The sequence below is a fragment of the Salmo salar genome, chromosome ssa16 (assembly GCF_905237065.1).
Source record: "Salmo salar chromosome ssa16, Ssal_v3.1, whole genome shotgun sequence".
NCBI lineage: Eukaryota > Metazoa > Chordata > Actinopteri > Salmoniformes > Salmonidae > Salmo > Salmo salar.
The window spans coordinates 66,292,956-66,317,516 of NC_059457.1; positions in this window are offsets into that span (position 1 = coordinate 66,292,956).

Genomic DNA, 24,561 nt, shown 5'->3' on the forward strand with positions numbered 1-24,561 from the left:
TGGATGTGTAATCCAATAAAGATGGTGAGAGAAATCTTCAGCTCTTTCATCTTCACTCATGTTTGCCTCAGCAGTGCTGCTGGAATTCACATGTTCTCTCTTCCCTGAGAAAACCCCTGAAACGACTGAACACAGGAGTAGAGTTACTGAGAGCTAATGCAGAGCCCTGTTCCCTCATCTCCCTCAGGCTGTTGAAATAGGATTTCACTGCTGTAGTATCCTTCCATCCACTAACCTTCTTCCCCCTCCCGACCTCCATGCATCCTCAACTTGGGCTAATCTCTGAAGCTTTTCCTCCTCTGCTCCTCATCACTCAGCCGTTTTACAAGTCATTTACCCCCTCATGCCCTGAAGTGTGTGTGTGAGATTGTGTGAATATACACTGAGTGTACAATACATTAGGACCATGACATAGACAGACCAGGTGGATCCAGGTGAAAGCTATGATCCTTTATTGATGTCACTTGTTAAATCCACTTAAATCAGTGTCGATAAAGGGGAGGAGACGAATTGAGGCTGTTTTGAGGGCAACAAGGGGGTGCAACTCAATATTAGGAAGGTGTTTTGTACAGTCTGTGTATATGCATGTGTGTGTCTGTACATTATGCGTGTATGTATGTGTACTTACGCAATAAGTGTGATGGTGTTAGAACATCGTGTCTGAAAAATGTAGTGAGTTCAGGGTATGATTTGTACATAATGGCCAATGCCATTTGCCACAGTCTAAAATAATTATATTTTGCTGTTAGAAATGCATTTTCTTTGTATCTAATAAGTTACTACAGAGAAATGTTTTATTTTGGAGTGCAGATACAGTGTTCACCGGTATGGTTGTAAAATGCACATGGAGTTACCAAGTGGGCATTCAACATTCAACATGCATTTTCTATTGTATTTCTGGGAAATACACTGAAAAGTCCATCAGTGGACCGTTGCTATTCACAAAGCATATTGTCCTTTTGTTGGGACATAATAGCTCTTTCTCTTCTCTTCTGCTAGCATTCACCCTCCCCCTCAAGGTCTATGACTACGCTGGTGAGCAGACACACAGAGAGGTGCTTGGTCCGGCCAGGAGCAGCCTATTGGCTACGTATCTCATCTGGGCAACCAATCACCACCAGTTTAGCCTCATGATCCAGCCACTCCCTGCATAGGAAAAGCACTAGCCAATAACTGTGATATCAGAGCTTACTCTTCCACCTGTAATGCCAGTCCCCCTGAGTGCTTGTGACTAGAAGGGCCCCAATGGCTCCTAACTCTCCTAGGAAATTAGCAGTCTCTCCATCTACTGCCAATAACTATTCTTTTATCCCTCCCTACTGACCTTTCAACTCTCATTCTGCCAGAGACAAAGTGAGGGGGAGAGAAACAGAGAGGGAAGCAAGAGCAAGTGAGGGAGGGGAGAGACGGTAGCTATCATGTTTCTCAGGTCCGTCTTCACATTGTGCTGGGGACGGCAGAAAAGGGACGGTGAACCCCCATTCATCTTCAACGTCAGTTGGTTTTCTATACAGGATTTTATCAGCACTCAGACAAGTGTCCCTCAACAGGGGAAGTTTTAAAAACAGACATTGTACGGAATGACCTCATTTTAGAATGTTATAATAACGCTTTTCTTTTTTTCATCCTCTTACTGGCTGACAAGCCCACTGGTTGAAGCTCAGTGAGAAAGCTCATCTGATAACGGCAGACAGTATTTGTACATTTTCACTGTCATTCAGTCTTCACTGTCGTGCATTATCAAGAGATATACAGTATGTGGTGGCTGTCATTCAAAAATGATAATGTCTTTCCTTTAGGGATTGAGACAGTCATCTTTAATGTGATGAAACACCTGAGAAAATGAAAGCAATGGATTAAATAGACACAGAGACTTGTGCATTATTTCTTTGGGATATACTCATGAAAGTCATTGATTTCAGTTATTAATAGCAGCAAGGGCCAACAAACTGTTTAGGGTAAATATTTGGGTGCCCATATTCACAAAGTCCATCAGAGTAGGAGTGCTGATCTAGGATCAGCTTCCCACCTCATATGTGTTATGATCTATAAGGCAGAACTGATTCCTTCTCCTTCTCTGAGACTTTGTGAATATGGGCCTTGGTCCTCAAGATATTTCTTATCCGAAAGTACCAAGTTCATATTGAACAACATAGAAAACCATGACTATGCAAAGAGCAGTTCAGCGGTTGAGGAAGCCATGTGCCAAGTCATGAGGCTGACTTTGTGAACGGAATTAGTTCATTGGAGTAGCATTCCATGATAGTGACAATAAAGAAATCCTCTTTGTTTGTTCTTACCGACAAGAAAATTCGAAACAAATAACTGCACTGTGTGCAAGGTGGGTCACCCCCAAGACGACTTCAAAACAGATTTGGTGTGCAGTTGTTAAGCAAAAACAGCATCCAAAGTATGCCTATCTTTGGAGTGCAGCCTGCATTTGAGTCGGCAAAAGAAGGGAGCACAAAAGAATGCTTGATCTGATTGAAAAGCTCTTTATGGAAGCAGTTGATCCATTTTCATATTCCCACTCTCTAAGTCTACAGCCTTATAGGACAAATCCACAAAAAAAAAAAAAAAGTTATTTATTTCATTAGTCCACTGTTTATACAATGCTAAAATGTTTAGCATTTTAGCAGTCAAGTCTTCAACATATTGGACTTTCAGGAAGCAAAGTATCACTTGCGCCATCACCATGATGATGCGTTTTACGCTTTTCCTTTAAAACTGTAGACTTGGGAATATGAAAATGGAGAAATGGCATTCATCGTGAGTTCTTCAATCAGATCTTGGCATCCAAAGGATCTCGTGGAGCTCAGATTGATATATGAAAGACTCTTCTGGCCAAGAGGAGCCGGTCTTCTGTAGCAGAGGATATGGAGATGAGTGCTTTGCGATATCTAACAAGACCGAACAATCCTTCAAAGATGCAAATATATGGGGCTACACCTCATGGTTTATGCATTCTTGTATGATGAGAGAATATGTTATTACACGAGCAGGTAGCTTGTTACAAATGACAACGCCGGATACACGTCTGTGTATGCAAGGTAACAAGAAATGTATGTTTTAAATAGAACAATGAAAGACTGATTAATCTATTTGAAATGAAGTGAAATGGAACTAGAAATGTTCATCCTTCCCTGGTTTTTCCGAATCCCTTGTGATATTTTGGGATGTGAGCGCAAACATGGAACGTTTGGTTTTTCATTTGAAATGAATTGCAACATTCAATTTAACCATATCAAATGTCAATACCGTCGTATGCTTGTAATTTCAACCATTCTGCACAGACTAATTCCTCATGTGAAGTGATTCATTGTTTAGACTTTAATCACACTCGTTTGAGTGTTCTTCACTGTGTGCCACCAGATCATAACAATAAGATAGGATTCGTCTCAAATGGCACCCTATGTTTCCTGTATAAGGCACTACTTTTGACCAGAGCCCTGGTCACAAGTAGTGCACCATAAAGGAAATAGGGTGTCATTATGGACGCAGGCATAGAAATAGGCTGCACGTGTCAGTAGTCATTTTCATGTGTGGGTTGAAAACAAAGATTAAGGAAGATGAGACAACACGTATAGTCTGCCTTGACAAGCGGAACTTCAGATATTATCGTTGGGTAGTCATCACAGCACACAGTTTGCTAAATCTCTGCGTAGGAGGATAGAGTTGAAGGAGGTGCCACATGTTGCACATGGCATTGGAGCCACCTTATATGAATGTATACGATCATACAATACATGGCAACAGCACATCTCTTTTTCACAGTTCACAAAATGACAAACACCCACCTGAAAGCTAAGAGTAAGGATCAGATTTTCGTTTGTTACAAATGCAAATAAATCCTTGTCCAGTAGATGCAGTGGTGTAAAGTACTTAAGTTAAAATACTTTAAAGTACTACTTAAGTTGTTTTTTTAGGGTATCTGTACTTTACTATTTATATATTTAACAACTTTTACTTCACTACATTCTTAAATAAAATAATGTACATTTTACTCCATACATTTTCCCATAACACCCCAAAGTACTAATTCCATTTTGAATGCTTAGCAGGACAGGAAAATGGTCCAATTCAGGAGACCATCTCTGGTCATCCCTACTGCCTCGGATCTGGCAGACTCACTAAACACATGCTTCGTTTGTAAACTATGTCTAGTGTTGGAGTGTGCCCCTGGCTATCCATAAATATAAAAACAAGAAAATGGTGCCGTTTGGTTTCCTTAACATAAGGAATTTAAAATGACTTATACTTTTACTTTTGATACTTAAGTATATTTGAGCAATTACATTTACTTTTGATGCTTAAGTATATTTAAAACCAAATACTTTTATACTTTTACTCATGTAGTGTTTTACTGAGTGACTCACTTTTACTTGAGTCATTTTCTATTAAGGTATCTTTACTTTTACTCAGGTATGACAATTGGGTACTTTTTCCACCACTGAGTAGATGTGACTACCGATTAATGCTCTCTCCGATGCCATATGTAGTGTAAGCTATTGAAAAACATGTGCATATCATATTTTGTGTAGTGGAACACTTCTACTTATGAGGTATACAGTACTTATTTACATACATTGTTAACAGATGATGCACCTCTCCTCTCTCTCCTTAGCTCAGGAACACTAACAGAGAAACACTGACAAGTGGGCTTCAACCGTCACAGTATCAAAGTAACGAACAAGCACTAGTGTCACCGAGGAGCCCCACAAACAGTCTGCGCGCTGTCTGGTGGTATGACTAGATCCCCTATCGTTGCATGTAATCAAATACTCACAAACCCTTTATACCCAACCGCCCCCCGTCTCCATCTCCTCCTCCAGAGATCTCTCTAAGAAGACGCCACATTAAAAGCAATGTAAGCAACTGAAGTGTAAATGCATTTAAGGCTCAAATCCATTTAAGGAGTTTATGCAGTGCAATAAAGAGAGCTCTGGGCGCCGTTAAAAGGGCCTCTGGCATCTGAATGTACAACACGTCAGTAACGCCGGGCTGCCGCCTACCCCTGATATACTGCATTATGGATGTCCATCAGTTCGACTACTGTAAGTTCCACTCAACATCTAACATCAACTCACATGTTGGTGGAGTGTGTGTGCACGGACACGCGTGCATGTAGACTACACATGAGTATTTATACACATGCGCACGCAAACACAACGACAGAGGTTTCACACACACTCACTATACAGTGGTTCTGAATCGTGTGTGAGTGTTCTACCACAGATCATATGTGCTGTACAGTGTGAAAATATAGCAGGTCGCTAACAGTATTGTATTCACTCCCTTCCCCTGGGGCCTGGGGTAGACAGTAAGTGATGCCCCCATAGCCTGTCTGTCTGATGGGCATGCAGGACACTACTCTGCTGGCCTGACAGAATGAATGGACACACACACGCACACACACACACACAAACACCAGAGATGTGGGAGATAGTCGCTGTCCCTGGTGCTGAAATCCCAGAGGATCTTAGGTGTTTTTGGTGTAAAATTGCTATGTTTGTTTCAATAAATCTCCAAACAGACTTATAATAGAACACATCTATGAAAGAACAAAATGAGTCTGCTAAACCTTTGAACAAATGTACTTTTATAAAAAAGAAGAAACTAAATAAACAAAAATGTAATTGATGTTCAAATAAAGACATAGTAGAATACTTGAGTTTCTGAAATAAGGGTTCACATTCTGAATAGATTGAAATACTTTATTAAACCGGGGCCATAACACTCAAGGAGGCTACAGAATTCAGCTGAAATATGCTGAAAGAAATCATATTTTCTATATTGCCTTTAATGTTGTGTTGTATTTGTTGGCTCAATACATCAGCGCTTCAAGGATGCATTTCAGCAGCAAACAGCAAACTACCATTTGTACAGGCAAAGGCAAACAAATCCATCTGTGACCATTTGATAAACACAGATCATGAATGTGTGCATTCCAACTGTCACCGTTTCCCTATATAGTGTTCTAGGTCAAAAGTAGTGCACTATATGGGGAATAGGGTGCCATTTGGGACACAACCAACGTGTTTGGTCTGAATACGAAGTGTCTCTCACGCTTCCCTGGGAGTAAACAAAGCCTCGCCAGTGTCACTGAAACAGAATGGAGTGTGAATGGAGTGTCTGTCACTCTGAAAGGGGATTTGACATTGAAACCAGAGAGCTGTGTAGGAGCTATCTGTAGGAGCACTGGGTGGTTCTGGCTGCATGTCTGTTGATTTATTATCTAGTTTTATTTGCATTGCAGTCGGTCTGAAAGAAAGGCAAGTATAGAAAAGACACAGCCTTTAGTATTGAGATGTCGATGGAGCTTTTGATGTGACTCAAGAGTCTCGAGACTGAATGAATGTCCCAAGGTGACATCTTTTGAATGAATAATGTCACATAACAGGGTTGACAAGCAACAATTCAAGATGTTTTGATATACAGTGTTTGAGTGCACCACTTTCAACATACATTTCTTCATCCTGTAGTTCTGGCTAAATATGCTAAATCAGTTCAATTGTATAGATTAGTTATTTCATTTAAAGCAGTAAAATGTCAGCCTAGATGTTTTAATATAGCCAGAAATATTTTTTTTAAAGAATAATGAAATGAACATATAGATTTTTATTTGACTCAAACTATAAATCATTACGTCTAAACCTTTGCCTTCTAATATGGAATGAGCAGCCAGCATTATTTTATTTAACTTGGCAAGTCAGTTCAGAACAAATTCTTATTTACAATGACAGCCTACTGGGGAACAGTGGGTTAACTGCCTTGTTCAGGGGAAGAATAACAGATTTTTACCTTGTCAGCTCAGGGAATCGATCCAGCAACCTTTCAGTTACTTGCCTAATGCTCTAACCACTAGGCTACCTGCCACCCCAAATGGATGTTAGAAGTGGGATTAAATGGGGATGAACTGGTAAATCAGTAGGCCTTAACCCAAAGGTCCTGAAATCATTTTTAAAGGTATATACATCTAAGAGCAATATACATCTAAGGGCATTCAATCAAATAAACATTCTGTCAAGGCCAAATCCGAGTTAATAGGTCCGTATAAATACCTGATATGAATATCTTAGCTTTCATGAAACTACCAGGGATTGGTTTATACTCTCTGTTTTTACAGTATGCTACATGATGACTGTGTGCACCACAGGCCCTCTGAAGGCCAGGGTCTAAGGAGAGGAAATCATTTTTCGTCTGTGGTACATGCAGGTGTCTTGAAATGTCAGGGCAGGTTTTAGTACGATTCTATTGCTTTCCAAATAGAAAGCTGCCCTTTGCACAGTGTGAAGCTGTGCACAATAGAATTTCAGAAACAGACTTTAGAAACAGAAGCAATGTCCCAGGTAGTTGCAATTATGTACAATTGATACATTGGGATTTTTTTCTTGAGAATTAGTCACTGAGACACAACGTATGGCTGTATAAGGCTACGGGACTGCCTGGCTGTGATCCCCCTGTGTCTGTCTGGCCCCGAGCTCATTCCTCGGTGGTACTCCCTGACAAAACGGAATTATCACAGGGATAAATTAGCGGCCGTCCCTGATGGTGTGGCTCGCCAGGATTACATTTTTCCTTGGCCTTTTGTTCTCGCCGCAGGGGACTCAACCTCCCGGAGCCTCTACCACCCTGCCAGAAACTAAACACTGTGGGAGTTGGATATATATATATATATATATATATATATATATATATATATATATATATATATATATATATATATATATATATATATATATATATATACACTGCTCAAAAAAATAAAGGGAACACTTAAACAACACAATGTAACTCCAAGTCAATCACACTTCTGTGAAATCAAACTGTCCACTTAGGAAGCAACACTGATTGACAATACATTTCAAATGCTGTTGTGCAAATGGAATAGACAACAGGTGGAAATTATAGGCAATTAGCAAGACACCCCCAATAAAGGAGTGGTTCTGCAGGTGGGGACCACAGACCACTTCTCAGTTCCTATGCTTCCTGGTTGATGTTTTGGTCACTTTTGAATGCTGGCGGTGCTTTCACTCTAGTGGTAGCATGAGACGGAGTCTACAACCCACACAAGTGGCTCAGGTAGTGCAGCTCATCCAGGATGGCACATCAATGCGAGCTGTGGCAAGAAGGTTTGCTGTGTCTGTCAGCGTAGTGTCCAGAGCATGGAGGCGCTACCAGGAGACAGGCCAGTACATCAGGAGACGTGGAGGAAGCCGTAGGAGGGCAACAACCCAGCAGCAGGACCGCTACCTCTGCCTTTGTGCAAGGAGGAGCAGGAGAAGCACTGCCATAGCCCTGCAAAATGACCTCCAGCAGGCCACAAATGTGCATGTGTCTGCTCAAACGGTCAGAAACAGACTCCATGAGGGTGGTATAAGGGCCCGACGTCCACAGGTGGGGGTTGAGCTGACAGCCCAACACCGTGCAGGACGTTTGGCATTTGCCAGAGAACACCAAGATTGGCAAATTCGCCACTGGCGCCCTGTGCTCTTCACAGATGAAAGCAGGTTCACACTGAGCACGTGACAGACGTGACAGAGTCTGGAGATGCCGTGGAGAACGTTCTGCTGCCTGCAACATCCTCCAGCATGACCGGTTTGGCGGTGGGTCAGTCATAGTGTGGGCTGGCATTTCTTTGGGGGGCCGCACAGCCCTCCATGTGCTCGCCAGAGGTAGCCTGACTGCCATTAGGTACCGAGATGAGATCCTCAGACCCCTTGTGAGACCATATGCTGGTGCGGTTGGCCCTGGATTCCTCCTAATGCAAGACAATGCTAGACCTCATGTGGCTGGAGTGTGTCAGCAGTTCCTGCAAGAGGAAGGCATTGATGCTATGGACTGGCCCGCCCGTTCCCCAGACCTGAATCCAATTGAGCACATCTGGGACATCATGTCTCGCTTCATCCACCAACGCCACGTTGCACCACAGACTGTCCAGGAGTTGGCGGATGCTTTAGTCCAGGTCTGGGAGGAGATCCCTCAGGAGACCATCTGCCACCTCATCAGGAGCATGCCCAGGCATTGTAGGGAGGTCATACAGGCACGTGGAGGCCACACACACTACTGAGCCTCATTTTGACTTGTTTTAAGGACATTACATCAAAGTTGGATCAGCCTGTAGTGTGGTTTTCCACTTTGATTTTGAGTGTGACTCCAAATCCAGACCTCCATGGGTTGATAAATTGGATTTCCATTGATTATTTTTGTGTGATTTTGTTGTCAGCACATTCAACTATGTAAAGGAAAAAGTATTTAATAAGATTATTTCTTTTATTCAGATCTAGGATGTGTTGTTTAAGTGTTCCCTTTATTTTTTGAGCAGTATATATATATATATATATATATATATATATATATATATATATATATATATATATGAAAGAGAGAGAGAGAGAGAGAGAGAGAGAGAGAGTGAGAGAGAGCGAGAGAGCGAGAGAGAGAGAGTGAGAGAGAGTGAGAGAGAGTGAGAGAGAGTGAGAGTAAGAGTAAGAGAGAGAGAGAGAGAGAGAGAGAGAGGGAGAGAGAGCGCTTATGGGTCTTTCTATAAATAATGGGGTCAATGTGTGACATTGGGGTAAATTTTTCAAAAATTGTTTGAAACAAACGTATTTTTACCCTTTAAGCAGGGTTCATACAACTATTGGCAAGTCAAATTCAAGGACTTTCAGGAACTTTTTCAAGCACTTAAATGTAATTTCCAAGATTCTCAGTGTTAAACAATAGTATCATTTTTATAATCTTACATAGAGTCTAATTCAGAACCCTCCTCCTACCCTCAAAAGCATGCAAAAAGTGTAAAAAAAAAGTAGGCCACTACCACTTTTATTCAAATTATTATTCCATTCTAAAATCTGTGAGAATAATGTGGACTTCCTGACTAAATAGATTGGATGCCTGCATGGCAATTTTTCTGTAGCCTAAAGCCATGAATAGCGATATCATTCATCTCACCATTTGAATCTCACTATCGCTGTTTTTACAATGAGAACATTACCAAAAACCAGGTTCCTTTTTTAATGAAAGGATTTGTATGTAAAGCCAAGTTGAAGCCAACATTAGATGTTGAAACGGCCGGAAACAAATGAAAGTGACCACATCTATCACAAAAACAGATAAAAAATGTTATCACAGGTTCTGAGCACATGTTTCGGGAACAAAAAGAACACACAAACATTAAAGATTTATTTTAAATAAATTAAGTCAGCTTCATACGTCGTCATTGTCGTAGTAATAATAGGGGGCAGGAGAACTTAAAAATTGGCTGCAATAATTATAAGGACTTTAAAGCAGGAAAGGTATTCCAATAAGCTTCTTGAATTTCTGAGCTCCAAATTAAAGTAGGCTACTTCAAGCCCCTTGTATTGTAACATGGAAAACATACTGTACTTGTCATGTTATTTCATGACATTTACATTACCAGATCATGTTGTGAATGAGCCCACTAGGCTATGTAATGTGTTGTCATTATATACAATAATTAAAAGGAATAGTGTTGGGTGTTATGCAATAGTCTATCCTACAGAATTGCGCACAGTAGACCTCGACTCGGTGTCCAATCCAAGGCACAAAAACATGAACTCTTTATCTTGATGCTTTCACTGTTAAATCCTAAAGACCCTGCTGTAAATCAAGCAGACAACAGATGATCAACATCAATTCGCTAGGGATATTAGATCCAACATGGATCCAGGCTCAACTGTCTTCACCGGCATAACGAATTAGACAGCAAAATATTCTGGACATTGCTTGCGAACAGCTTTTTTCCAGCACTTGGGCTGCGGTCAAATATGGTGTAATTGCAGACTGCAATTTGGGGAGTTTCTTGATGTGGGTGTTTCCTTCTATCAGGGAACGCCTATTAATACCTGCCATTGGTCAATTCCGGTCTTGCGAGACTGATGGTTTCTCAACACAGATGATTTGTTTACAAAGCAGGTTAGGATAACAAATGTGGCTGGTTAGGATAATTCACGTGGCAGGTTAGGTGAGTTAGTGTGGCAGGTTAGGAGACTGAGGTTAAGAAAATGGTTACGGTTAGGCTTAGTTACAATGCTATAGTTGTCAACAACTGTTGTCTCCGACGCGAAGAAAACGGCCATGGACCAATAGCGAGCATCAATGGGTGTAACTTGATATCAAGAAACGCCTATATCAGAAAACGCCCCTAATTGCCGTCTGCAATTATACCCTTCTCCTGTTGTTGCATCACATGTGCTATCACAACAGCTGTTCGTCACTTGACTGGCATTCAGAAAATGTTATTTGTGTGCCCCATGAAAACTCTTTTCACCCCATAACATAAGGAGACACGAAGTGTTACCTAGTTACACTTCACTTCTGATATCTCTATTCAAAAAACTGTCCAACAGCTACTGTAGATCCAGGATTCTTACAGGGTTCAAGTTCAATATCTAATTTAACTGATTAATGCATAATATGTGATATAACGACAAATTATACTGCCATAAATGCAAGGACAGAAAAGTAATGTCTTATGTCACACGATTTTGGACAAATCCGTCAAGACAACAACCATGATAAAGGGTTAAATCAACTCGTGAATTTTATTGAATATAGTTATGATCCCCTTTATATTTGAATGTAATGACGTGATTTTTTTTGGGCCGATTATTATCAATGACTTACCAACAGCTGTAACAAGTTGTCCAGGAAATCCTCACTGGTACCCTAGTTTATAGAAAGACCCTCATGGCTTCCCCGTTTCCCCCATCTCTCCCTGCACACAGAAGGTGCAGGCTATCACATCACAGGGCTCTTACAGAATGGTTTTTAATGAGCCATCAAAAGAATTAAGGCTGATATAAAAAAGCCCCATATCCCCTAATTTCCCCTCATTAATTAGACGGAAATTGCACTCATCAAAGGGATCCTGGGAGCTTCCCTCTCTGTGGGAAACATGGAAGGGGGGAGTTTAGTTCCAGGGCGCTTAGTGTTCCTGCATGGAGCTAGCTAGGGTGCTTAGCATGCGTCCAAAATGGCACCCTATCCCCTATATATTGCACTACTAGGGCCCATGGGGCTGTGGTCAGAAATATTACACTATAAGGGGATAGGGTGCCATTTGGGACGAAGGCTATGCCTAGTGTTCCTGCTTGAAGCTAGCTAGCCTCCAGACATGGGCCTAGCTCTAGCTGCCAGCCAAAGCAGGCTTTGTCAGCACACAATGCTACGGGCTGGAAACAACAGTAGATTATGCACATACACCAAGTTGTTTCACTGGTTTGGTTTGGAAGGGAATTTTTTTAATTGATGAATCGACAATGAGACCTCATTGTACACTATGTTAATTACAATGACTTTACTTAGCTACTTGACTTGTTCCTTTTAGCTCCTTGTGGAGCAAAAGCCTTCAACAGTGCTTTTACTACAGTATGTTAAGAAAATCAACCTATTTCTTCATTGCTTGGATCCAGTGGAGGCTGTTGAGGGGAGGACGGCTCATAATAATGTCTGGAACGGAGCAAATGGAATGGCGTCAAACACATGAAACCATGTGTTTGATACCGTTCCACTAATTCTGCTCCAGCCATTACCACGATCCCGTCCTCCCCAATTGAGGTGCCACCAACCTCCTGTGATTGGATCACTTGAAATGAAGCAGACATAGGCCTACAATATGTTTGATGACGGTCATAGTACTGTTCCACTCACGCATCCATAGCAATTGTTCGGTTCAAGTGAAGACAGCATATTCTGCTATTGTTGCTCGCATCTTCACGCACAATGGCAAACATTCAGCCATGAATTCTAGCAGCTTTTTAAATTCATTATGTCCTGACTCACCAGAACCAAGGTCGTGTACACCGCCCTTCAGCCTGCCAGCCCTTTATTTACAAAGGTCTGCCTGCTGAATTTTGAGAAGAGCCACTGTCTACTGGGATTAAGTTAAACTGGCCAGAGGAATGGGTTGCAATTAGAGAGAGTTGAAGTAGAAAAGAGAGTAAAGCGAGTTTGAATTTAAAAAGAGCGGAAACCATCACCAGGACAGACTGTATAGCACTCCTCTTCAGATACTGTACATGAACAGAATACTACAGACATTTCAAAACAAACCTTTTTCTTTTCTCTGTAGCGCCAACAACAACAAAAATACAATAAATGGGTCTAATAATAAAGACGTCATTTAACGTAAAAAATGTGTTTACTTTTTCATTTGGCATGAACACAACCAGCCATGATGTTTTCATCCTATTGAGAAACAAATCACTTCGAAAAGAAGGCTACCTGCGCATGTTCATCCATTCCTAAATAATTCCAGCATCTAAATGGTGCACTGTGCATTCGGGCCATTTGATGAATGGAAAGAGACATCTGTTACAAAAAAAAAGAAAGTGAAATGACGTTCAACGATTGTCATTGGATCTACACCAGGGCTCTCCTAACCTGTTCTTGGAAAGCTACACCTGATTCTAATAATTAGCCGGATGAGAAGCTGAATCAGGTTAGTTACAACTGGAGTTAGAGCAAACATCCTCAGGAGGGTAACTCTCCAGGAACAGGATTGGAGAGCCCTAGGTCTACACTCTTGAAGCCTGAATTCATTGATGCGTCTTGCTGGCAAAATTACATTTTGATATAAAACAAAAGTTGGGACACCTGAAAAGGGTCTGCAATACGGGACTGTCCCGGGATGACAAGTGCAGCCACATGAGGAGGGGAAAGGGGTGGTGGGGTTGTTTCGTATGGAATAAGCTTTTATTTTCATGTGTACCACTGTTGCAGTACAAATTGCATTTTAAACAAATAGGAGAATGGTTAAATGAGCATTATTTAGAGACCCTTAAGTGTTTTTTGGCATTTAGGGAGGTCTCTCTCTCTCTCTCTCTCTCTCTCTCTCTCTCGCTCTCTCTCGCTCTCTCTCTCTCCCTCTCTCTCTCTCTCTCTCTCTCTCTCTCATATATGAATTAATCCTTTCGTTTATCAGCCAGGTAAAACAGGAGGATGGAGAGGGATGAGAAGACGAACCGTGTTGACTGGTGAAAGATGTTAGCAGCCATTCCTCATGAATTCTAAATCACATTGAATTAATTCATGTCTAAACCACACCACAAATAGACATTCTCTGCTGCAAGACAGAGGATCCTGGATCCACATTTAGCAGGTTGTTCCTTGAAGTTGTTCGTTCATCAAGGGGCCGGGCTGTTGGGCAACTGTTTGTCAGTTCAGGACGTGACAATAGATGGAGCTAGAGATGGAAACAAATGGTACGACGTTAAGATACTGATGACAAATTAAATAGTACATCTGGCAAAACTCCTGTCACTTTTCTGAAGTGAAAAATGTTCTGAAATGAATGACATGGTGTACTGACGAGTGTCAGCAAAGATTCATGGATGATTCAGATGATATACTGCCACTTAGTACAACCTCTGTTAAAGGTAGTTGAATACTAGTTACAATGTTGGTTGACTAGATACAATGTTGGTTGACGCATGTACCACAGCATAGCATAATACATATAAAAGTGACTATTTTCACAGCATGAAATGACCTCTAGGTTATACAGAGCAGTTTTATGGTACATATAGGCTGTAGTTTAGTTTTCGAGACATAACTAGACATACATAACTATCTATATGGTGGCATTGTACAGTTGAAGTCGGAAGTTTTACATACACTTAGGTTGGAGTCATTAAAACTCGTTTTTCAACCACTCCACAAATTTCTTGTTAACAAACTATAGTTTTGGCAAGTCAGTTAGGACATCTACTTTGTGCATGACACAAGTCATTTTTCCAACAATTGTTTACAGACAGATTATTTCACTTATAATTCACTGTATCACAATTCCAGTGTGTCAGAACTTTACATAAACTAAGTTGACTGTGTCTTTAAACAGCTTGGAAAATTCAAGAAAATGATGCCATGGCTTTAGAAGCTTCTGATAGGCTAATTGACAACAAATTAGTCAATTGGAGGTGTACCTGTGGATGTATTTCAAGGCCTACCTTCAAACTCAGTGCCTCTTTGCTTGACATCGTGGGAAAATCCAAAGAAATCAGCCAAGACCTCAGGAAGAAAATTGTAGACCTGGTTCGTCCTTGGGAGGAATTTCCAAACGCCTGAAGGTACCATGTTCATCTGTACAAACAATAGTACGCAAGTATAAACACCATGGGACCATGCAGCCGTCATACTGCTCAGGAAGGAGACGCGTTCTGTTTCCTAGAGATGAACGTACTTTGGTGCGAAAAAGTGCAAATTAATCCCAGAACAACAGCAAAGGACATTGTAAAGATGCTGGAGGACAATTACTTGGATATATTGAAGCAGGAAGGAAAACTTGGTGGCAAATAGGTCTTCCAAATGGACAATGACCCCAAGCATTCTTCCAAAGTTGTGGCAAAATGGCTTAAGGACAACAAAGTCAAAGCATTGGAGTGGCCATCACAAAGCCCTGACCTCAATCCCATAGAATATTTGTGGGCAGAACTGAAAAAGTGTGTGCAAGCAAGGAGGCCTACAAACCTGACTCAGTTACACCAACTCTTTCAGGAGGAATGGCCAATAATCCACCCAACTTGGACCCACTGAGAATGTGATGAAATAAATAAAAGCTGAAATAAATCATTCTCTACTATTATTCTGACATTTGACATTCTTAAAATAAAGTGGTGATCCTAACTGACTTAAGACAGGCAATTTTTACGAGGATTAAATGTCAGTAATTGTGAAAAACTGAGTTTAAATGTATTTGGCTAAGGTGTATGTAAAATTCCAACTTCAACTGTAAATTCATTTTCCATTAATGTTATCCTCGACTAGCTATCAATTCCTGTAAAAGGAATTGTTGGGAGGCTTTCGTCGCAAGCCTCTCTCTGGGCTATTATGTTATCTTAGGGAAACAGATATTCAAAAGAAAGGAAGGAGAACAACAGAAAATAGGTACAATTCCACCACTGGGAGATGGCTGACTGAAAAGCGGTGCAGAAGCGCAAAAACAATTGGGTAAGTCAGAGAGAGACAAATCCAGTGGAGGATTATGTTATATCAACATAAATTTCATAAGCAATAATCAAAGAAAGGAGTAGGAGCCATTAAAACATTAAAACACACAGACAAAGAGAGAGCTACAGCCTCGGATATAAGCAACAAGGGTGAATAGTGGAGACTGTGATCTGAACAAGCAGCTCATAAAAGAAAAGAAAGCTTTGAGTAAAGGATACATTTTCAATACTTTTTTCATACCTGTCACATACATACCATACCATTATTTGCAGTCTGGGTAACCATAAATATATTAAAAACATAAGAGAGCTACAACTGTATCATGCAAAAACCTATACAACATAGAATTTACATATAGACCTGAATTTGCAGTATTGTAGCAAAGATTTTTATAATTAACCCAAGATAGACCAGAGCTTGTCGTTTCCAATGGGAGCACATTTTTCATAGTGGGCAGAACAAGCAAGGAGGTGGGCAGAGCCAAGCACGAGCTAGCGAGACTCTATTGGCATCCTAGCATGTATTTGGATATTTCCGTTAGGGAACACCTATTCTCTGAAGTGCAATAACTCAATTTGCCCATGCACTCCTTCTAAACAACACCATTTTTAGAAAGGGTCAAGTCTGCAAAATTTTGCCCACTCTGTTCTTAACATATTTTAGTCTTGGGAACAGAAAACTGTATTGAGGTCAAATGTTTAATCGACGACAACATTAGCAAAATGTCGGCCAAAAGCCATCTCATTCCATATTCTGGGCTTCCTTCCTCTCATTACCATATTTGGTGGTGAGTTGAAATGCCAACCGGATGCTTTAGATTTATACATCCGGTGAAACATCTGGCTTATTGTTCTATCAGTGATTTTAGTATTACTTTTTTGTTGATGTCAATCTAATAGGTGATAGTAAATATCTGTACAGAATGTTAATACATTAGAGTGCACACATTTGTATTAATCATTGTGTCATCATTTTGATTTACTGTAGATGCATTTCACAGTGTACGTAAGCCATTATAACCAATGATGTATAAACATGAATACACAATTGGCCCTTTGCTAACCCCTGGCCAGAATTTTGGGCAACCAATTGCGGCCCTCCAATGGATAGCAACTGTCGTCGAGTCCGACACCTCGGACAAGCATGGAAACCAGTGTCAGGGCTATGGCAAAACCAGAGCATTTTCATGGCAACATTTTAGTGGTTAAATAATTGAATAGTGTAGCAGGAGTACTTGCAACTGTGAGCCTGTTGATGCAGAGCCTGTTGATGGAGTATTTTTCTAATTCAAAATTATACTTTTGTTACATTGTTTGCTAGCTCAGCTGGTTAGCTAGCTGTCAGTCTCATTGGCCATCAAATGTTGCTAAAGCTAGCTACCTAGCCACTTAATATCAGGGGTTGGAACCAAAATTATTTTCCAGTTGTTTTGTTCCGAACAGAACCATTTTTTTCTCTGTTCCACTGTTTTGAGCAGCAAAATAAAGTTCTGAACTGGTTCAAAAATTACATTTTAATGGTTAAATAATTTAAGTGTACCAGGAGTACTTGTTACTGTGATTCCTGAAATGCAGAGCCTGTTGATGTAGTATTTTTCAAGCAAATACTAGCTAGCCAACAAGCTTGTGTGTGCAGAGCAGCACTAGAATTGAAAAACACCTTACCTTTAAGTAGTTCATAAATCCAATGTGAAATGTGATAACTATAGTATCCTTAACTAGCATTGAAAAAGTTAATACATTATTTTCTAATTAAACATCTCTCCCTAATTTCTGAACCATGCTTGTAATGTTGTCAGTATGTCAGCTTCAGAAGGGAGGGTCAGATAGCTTACACACACACACACACACACACACACACACACACACACACACACACACACACACACACACACACACACACACACACACACACACACACACACACACACACACACACACACACACACACACACACACACACACACACAGGCAAAGATTTCCAGCTGGCAGACACTGGAATAAGTTTCTTAGTGACAGTGTGGGCTTTGCATAGGTGCTTTGTTGTGATTTTTGTGGGACTGGAAAACAATGCCTGGAATGTAAAATTATGTTATTGTCACGTCCTGACCAGCAGAGGGAGGTATGGTATCAGTTTTGGGTCAGGATGTGGCAGGTTTTTTGTATGTTAAGGGGTTTGTGTTGGTGATTAGACTCCCAATTGAAGGCAGGTGTGTTGAGTTGCCTTTGAATGGGAGTCTTATATAGTGGTGTGTGTTTTTCTTTGGGGTTGTGGGTAGTTGTTTGTGATCACTGCTTGTTTATCCTGTCACACTGTTGCCGTCGTGAGTATTGTTTTGTTTGGTTTTCCATGAGTATCCACATTCCCGCTGCGTCTTGGTCCATTCCTAACGACGGTTGTTACAGAACTACCCACCACCAAAGGACCAAGCAGCAGAAGAGGAGGAAGCCACAGGAGAACAGGGTGGATGAATGGACATGGGAGGACGTCCTGGACAGCAAGGGATGCTACACCTGGGAGGAAATCCTGGCCGGAAGGGATCGCCTCCCATGGGAACAGGTGGAGGCACTCAGGAGAGTGGAGGCAGCTGGACAGAGGAACCAACGGGAACGTCATGCTGGAACACGGTTGGGTAGGAAACCCGAGAGGCACCCCCAATAAAACATTTTGGGGGGGCACACGGGTAGCTTGGCCAGGCCAAGGAAGAGCCGTAAGCCAGCTACCCGTGATTACAGGGAGGTGCGTATGAGGTGGAGGGCGCCATGTTACGCTGAGGTACGCACCATCTCGCCGATATGGACGCACAAGCCAGTCAGCCCTGTACCAGCGCCCCGCATGTGCCAGGGTGAGGTGAGCATCGAGCCGGAAGGGGTGATGCCAAACCTGCGCCCAAGACCGCCAGTGCGCCTCTACGGTCCGGTGTTCCCCGCTACATGCACTAGCATGGAGGTGCGTGTCTCCAGGCTGGCACGCCCGGTACCAGCCCCACGCATCAGGCGTCTATTGCGTCAGCCCAGCCTCGCCAGTCAAGAGTCACCAGAGCTGCCCGCCAGTCAAAAGTCACCAGAGCTGCCCGCCAATCAAGAGTCGCCAGAGCCGCCCGCCAGTCAAGAGTCGCCAGAGCCGCCCGCCAGTCAAGAGTCGCCAGAGCCGCCCGCCAGTCAAGAGTCGCCAGAGCCGCCCGCCAGTCAGGAGTCGCCAGGGCCGTCCGCCAGTCAGGAGTCGCCAGGGCCGCCCGCCAGTCAGGAGTCGCCAGGGCCGCCCGCCAGTCAGGAGTCGCCAGGGCCGCCCGCCAGTCAGGAGTCGCCAGGGCCGCCCGCCAGTCAGGAGTCGCCAGGGCCGCCCGACTGCCCGGAGCCGCCAGGGCCGCCCGACTGCCCGGAGCCGCCAGGGCGGCCCGACTGCCCGGAGCCGCCAGGGCGGCCCGACTGCCCGGAGCCGCCAGGGCGGCCCGACTGCCCGAGTCTGCCAGAGGTGCCCGCCTGCCCGGATATGCCAGGGTGCCCTGCCTGTCCTCCGGCCCAGCCCGAGTGGCCCTCCGGTCCTCCGGCCCAGCCCGAGTGGCCCGCCTGTCCTCCGGCCCAGCCCGAGTGGTCCGTCTGCCAGGGTCAGCCCGAGTGGCCCGTCTGCCCGGCGCAGCTATCGGCGCCACCGAAGTGGGCGACGCCGAAGGTGGAGCGAGGTGCACGTCCTGCACCTGAGCCACCTCCAGGATAGGTGGGTTGGGGAGGGAGGGTGTAGCACAGTGCCGTCGTTGACGGCAGCCACCCTCCCTTCCCTCCCTTATTGTTTAGGGGTTATTGTTTATTGGTTTTGTTGGGGTTACATTTTTTTGGTATTTTCTGTTGTTAGGTGCATTCCGGGGTCTGCACCTTGAGAGGGGGGGGGGTACTGTCACGTCCTGACCAGCAGAGGGAGGTATGGTATCAGTTTTGGGTCAGGATGTGGCAGGTTTTTGTATGTTAAGGGGTTTGTGTTGGTGATTAGACTCCCAATTGAAGGCAGGTGTGTTGAGTTGCCTTTGATTGGGAGTCTTATATAGTGGTGTGTGTTTTTCTTTGGGGTTGTGGGTAGTTGTTTGTGATCACTGCTTGTTTATCCTGTCACACTGTTGCCGTCGTGAGTATTGTTTTGTTTGGTTTTCCAGTGGATACTTTACTTGTTTTTTCATCAATAAACATGAGTATCCACATTCCCGCTGCGCCTTGGTCCATTCCTAACGACGGTTGTTACAGTTATTAACCAGTTCCCATGCTTTTAAAATAAAAATGTATAGATCACTTTAATTTCAGGTTCGGGTTCTGTTCCTCAAATAATTGTGTTATTTTCTGGTTTTTGTTTCTGTTCCTTGAACCGGTTCCAAGACTTAATTAATAGAACCAATTAATAGAACTTGTTTTCTCAAAATATATGTTAGCTAGCTAAGTTAGCAATGTTATGTGTATAACGCTCATCTGCTGTCGACATCAGGATACCATTTGAGAGTACTAGTTGGCTCCAAAAGTGGTTATAGCACTATAGGTTATCGCAGAGCCACACTACAAACACAATTGTTTCCTGATTAGCAAGGGCTAGTCTGTGTTTGATTTCATTGTATATTAAATCAAATAAAACAAATATTTGTCACATATGCAGACCTTACAGTGAAATTTTAAGAAAAAAAAGTTTTACGAAAGTATTTACTAAAATAAACTGATGTAAAAAAAATCTATTAAATAAAACATTTTAAATAAGAAAAATAGAAAAATAACAAATAATTAAGGAGCAACAATAAAGTAACAGTAGTGAGGCTATATATAGGGGGTACCAGTACAGAGTCAATGTCCGGGGGAACAGGTTCGTCGAGGTAATTGAGATAATATGTATATGTAGGTTGAGGTAAAGTGACTATGCATGGGTAATAAACAGAGAAAATAGAAATAGTCCGGATAGCCATTTGATTAGCTGTTCAGGAGTCTTATGGCTTGGGGTAGAAGCTGTTAAGAAGCCTTTTGGACCTAGATTTGGCGCTCCAGTACCACAGAGAGAACAGTCTATAACTAGGGTGGCTGGAGTCTTTGGCAATTTGTTGGGCCTTCCTCTGACACCTCCTCGTATAGAGGTCCTCGATAGCAGGAAGTTTGTCCCCAGTAATGTACTGGGCCGTATGCACTACCCTCTGTAGTGCCTTGCGGTCAGAGGCCGAGCAGTTGCCATACCAGGCGGTGATGCAACCAGTCAGGATGCTCTTTATGGTGTAGCTGTAGAACTTTTTGAAGATCTGAGGACCCATGCCAAGTCTTTTCAGTTTCCTGAGGGGGAATAGGCGTTGTTGTGCCCCCTTCACGATTGTCTGGGTGTGTTTGAACCATGATAGTTTGTTGGTGATAGCTCTCATCCTGCTCCCCTACAGCCCCGTTAATGAGAATGGGGGTGTGCTCGATCCTCCTTTTCCTGTAATTTACAATCATCTCCTTTGTCTTGATCACATTGAGGGAGAGGTTGTTATCCTGGCACCACACTGCCAGGTCTCTGACCTCCTCCCTATATGCTGTAGCATCGTTGTCGGTGATCAGGCCTAACACAGTCGTGTCGTCTGCAAACTTAATGATGGTGTTGGAGTCGTGCTTGGCCATGCAGTCACGGGTAACAGGGAGTACAGTAGGGGACTGAGCACAGACCCCTGAGGGGCCCCCGTGTTGAGGATCAGCGTGGCAGATGTGTTGTTACCTACCCTTACCACCTGGGGGCGGCCCGTCAGGAAGTCCAGGATCCAGTTGCAGAGGGAGGTGTTTAGTCCCAGGGTCCTTAGCTTAGTGATGATCTTTGAGGGCACTATGGTGTTTAAGGCTGAGCTGTAGTCTATGAATAGCATTCTCACGTAGGTGCTCCTTTTGTCCAGGTGGGAAAGGGCAGTGTGGAGTGCAATAGAGATTGCATCTTTCTGTGGGGTGGTATGCAAATTGGAGTGGGTCTAGGGTTTCTGGGATAATGGGGTTGATGTGAGCCATGACCAGCCTTTCAAAGCAGTTCATGGCTACAGACATGAGTGCTATGGGTCGGTAGTCATTTAGGGGGGTTACCTTGGTGTTCTTTGGCACAGGGACTGTGGTAGTCTGCTTGAAAGATGTTGGTATTACAGACTCTGGGACAGGTTGAAAATGTCAGTGAAGACACTTGCAAGTTGGTCAGAGCATGCTCGGAGTATACGTCCTGGTAATCCGTCTGGCCCTGCGGCCTTGTGAATGTTGACCTGTTTAAAGGTATTATTAGAAACACAGTTTGAGATCATTGCAAGAGGATTCCGTCAGTGGTTGAATGGGGAATTGGTCTTCCATGGAAAATGACATTAGCGAAGGGTAAATTGTTGTTGACCAAAAGACTGGGGGAAATTACTGAACTGAGTAGGGAGAGGCTATACAGACACGCCTGGTGCCCAAATTGATGACGTGTGTCGCGCAGCTGAGAGTCGAGTCGAGACGAATGGATTCGGTTCAGTCAGTTCAATCAATCCTCCTGATGATGAGCCCTTCCCAGCTAGCTAGTTTATGCTGGCTAGCTGGCAACAACAGCATAATGGCGCTTGCAAAAGAAAGTTATGTTTATTTCGATGGGTGAGAGAGAAATAACTTGTAGTATCACTGTGACATGCCAATTAGCTAACGTAATGACAAGCCGGTGTGAATGACCAGTGCAACGACGTTGTATCGAGGTGCTTCCCAGTTCCCACTAGTGTTGCTTCCCACTGGGCAGCAGTTGCTTCACCGGGCAGCTGTATCACATATCACTGGTGGTAGCAAAGTGGGCAATTTGTTCCATCCCACTCAATTATATTTTGAGTAGGATAGCTGCCTACAAGAGAAATACCTTGTAATATTGGTATTTGGTAGTATAGTAACCATCTAGATGTCACCGTGATACAGTACTGCTCATTGGGGAGAGTTTGCGCTACAAGCCGGCAACACAACAACATCCAACAGCGTTGCAGTTCTTCACACTCAAACCGGTAAGCCTGGCACTTACTACCATATCCTGTTCAAAGGAACTTAAATATTTTGTCTTGCCCATTCACCCTCTGAATGGCACACATACACAATCCATGTCTCAATTGTACAAGACTTAAAAATCCCTATTTAACCTGTCTCCTCTCCTCCCCTTCATCTACACTGATTGAAGTGGATTTCACAGGTGACACCAATAAGGGATTCACCTGGTCAGTCTATGTCATGTTTTGTACACTCAGAGTAGATCGTCATCAATTTTGTTCACCAGACTTGTCCGTCTAGCCTCTCCCAACTGAGCAGGATGCATCTGAATATGTAAGGTTTGCAGTTTCCATCTCTGTGGAACAGTACTAAGACTTCAGTTTTCTCATTTTGATAATACGTACAGTCTATGTACTGAACAAAAATATAAACGCAACATGCAATTTCAAAGATTTTACTGAGTTACAGTTCATATAAGGAAATCAGTCAATTGAAATAAATAAATTGGGCCCTAATCTATGAATTTCACATGACTGGGAATGCAAATATGCAAATGTTAAGGTAGGGGCGTGGTTCAGAAAACCAGTCAGTATCTGGTGTGACTACCATTAACCTCATGCAGCGCGAGGTAAATGCAGCGCGAGGCATATCTTTCGCATAAAGTTGATCAGGCTGTTGATTGTGGCCTGTGGAATTTTGTTTCACTTCTTTCAATGGCTGTGCAAAGTTGCTGGATATTAGCGGTAACTGGAACAGGCTGTCGTACATGTTGATCCAGAGTATGCCAAACATGCTCAATGGGTGACATGTCTGGTGAGTATGCAGGCCATGGAAGAACTGGGAAATTTTCAGCTTCCAGGAATTGTATACAGATCCTTGCGACATGGGGCTATGCATTATCTTCTGAAACATGAGGTGATGGCGGTGTATGAATGGTACGACAATGGGCCTCAAGATGTCGTCACGGTATTTCTGTGCATTCAATTTGCCATTGATAAATGCAATTGTGTTTGTTGTCTGTAGCTTATGCTTACCCATACCATAACCCCACCGCCACCGTGGGGCACTCTGTTCACAACGTTGACATCAGCAAACCGCTCACCCACACAACGCCATAGACGTGGTCTGCATTTGTGAGGCTGGTTGGAAGTACTGCCAAATTCTTTAAAATGACATTGGAGGCGGCTTATGGTAGAGAAATGAACGTAAAATTCTCTGGCAACAGCTCTGGTGGACATTCCTGCAGTCAGCATGCCAATTGTTGGGTGACAAAACAACACATTTTAGAGTGGCCCTTTTATTGTCCCCAGCACAAGTGGCACCTGTGCAATGATCATGCTGTTTGATCAGCTTCTTGATGCCACACCTGTCAGGTGGATGTATTATCTTGGCAAAGGATAAATACTCACTAACAGGGATGTAATCAAATTTGTGTACAGAATTTGGAGGCAAGAAGCTTTTTGTGTGTATGGATCATTACTGGGATTTTTTATTTCAGCTCATGAAACATGGGTCCTACACTTTACATGTTGCGTTTGTATTTTTGTTCAGTATATATTAAAGTGATGATGAAATTAAGCAAGTCTTGCAGGTCAGTGGAAGTTCCTTAAAGTGCTTCTTTATT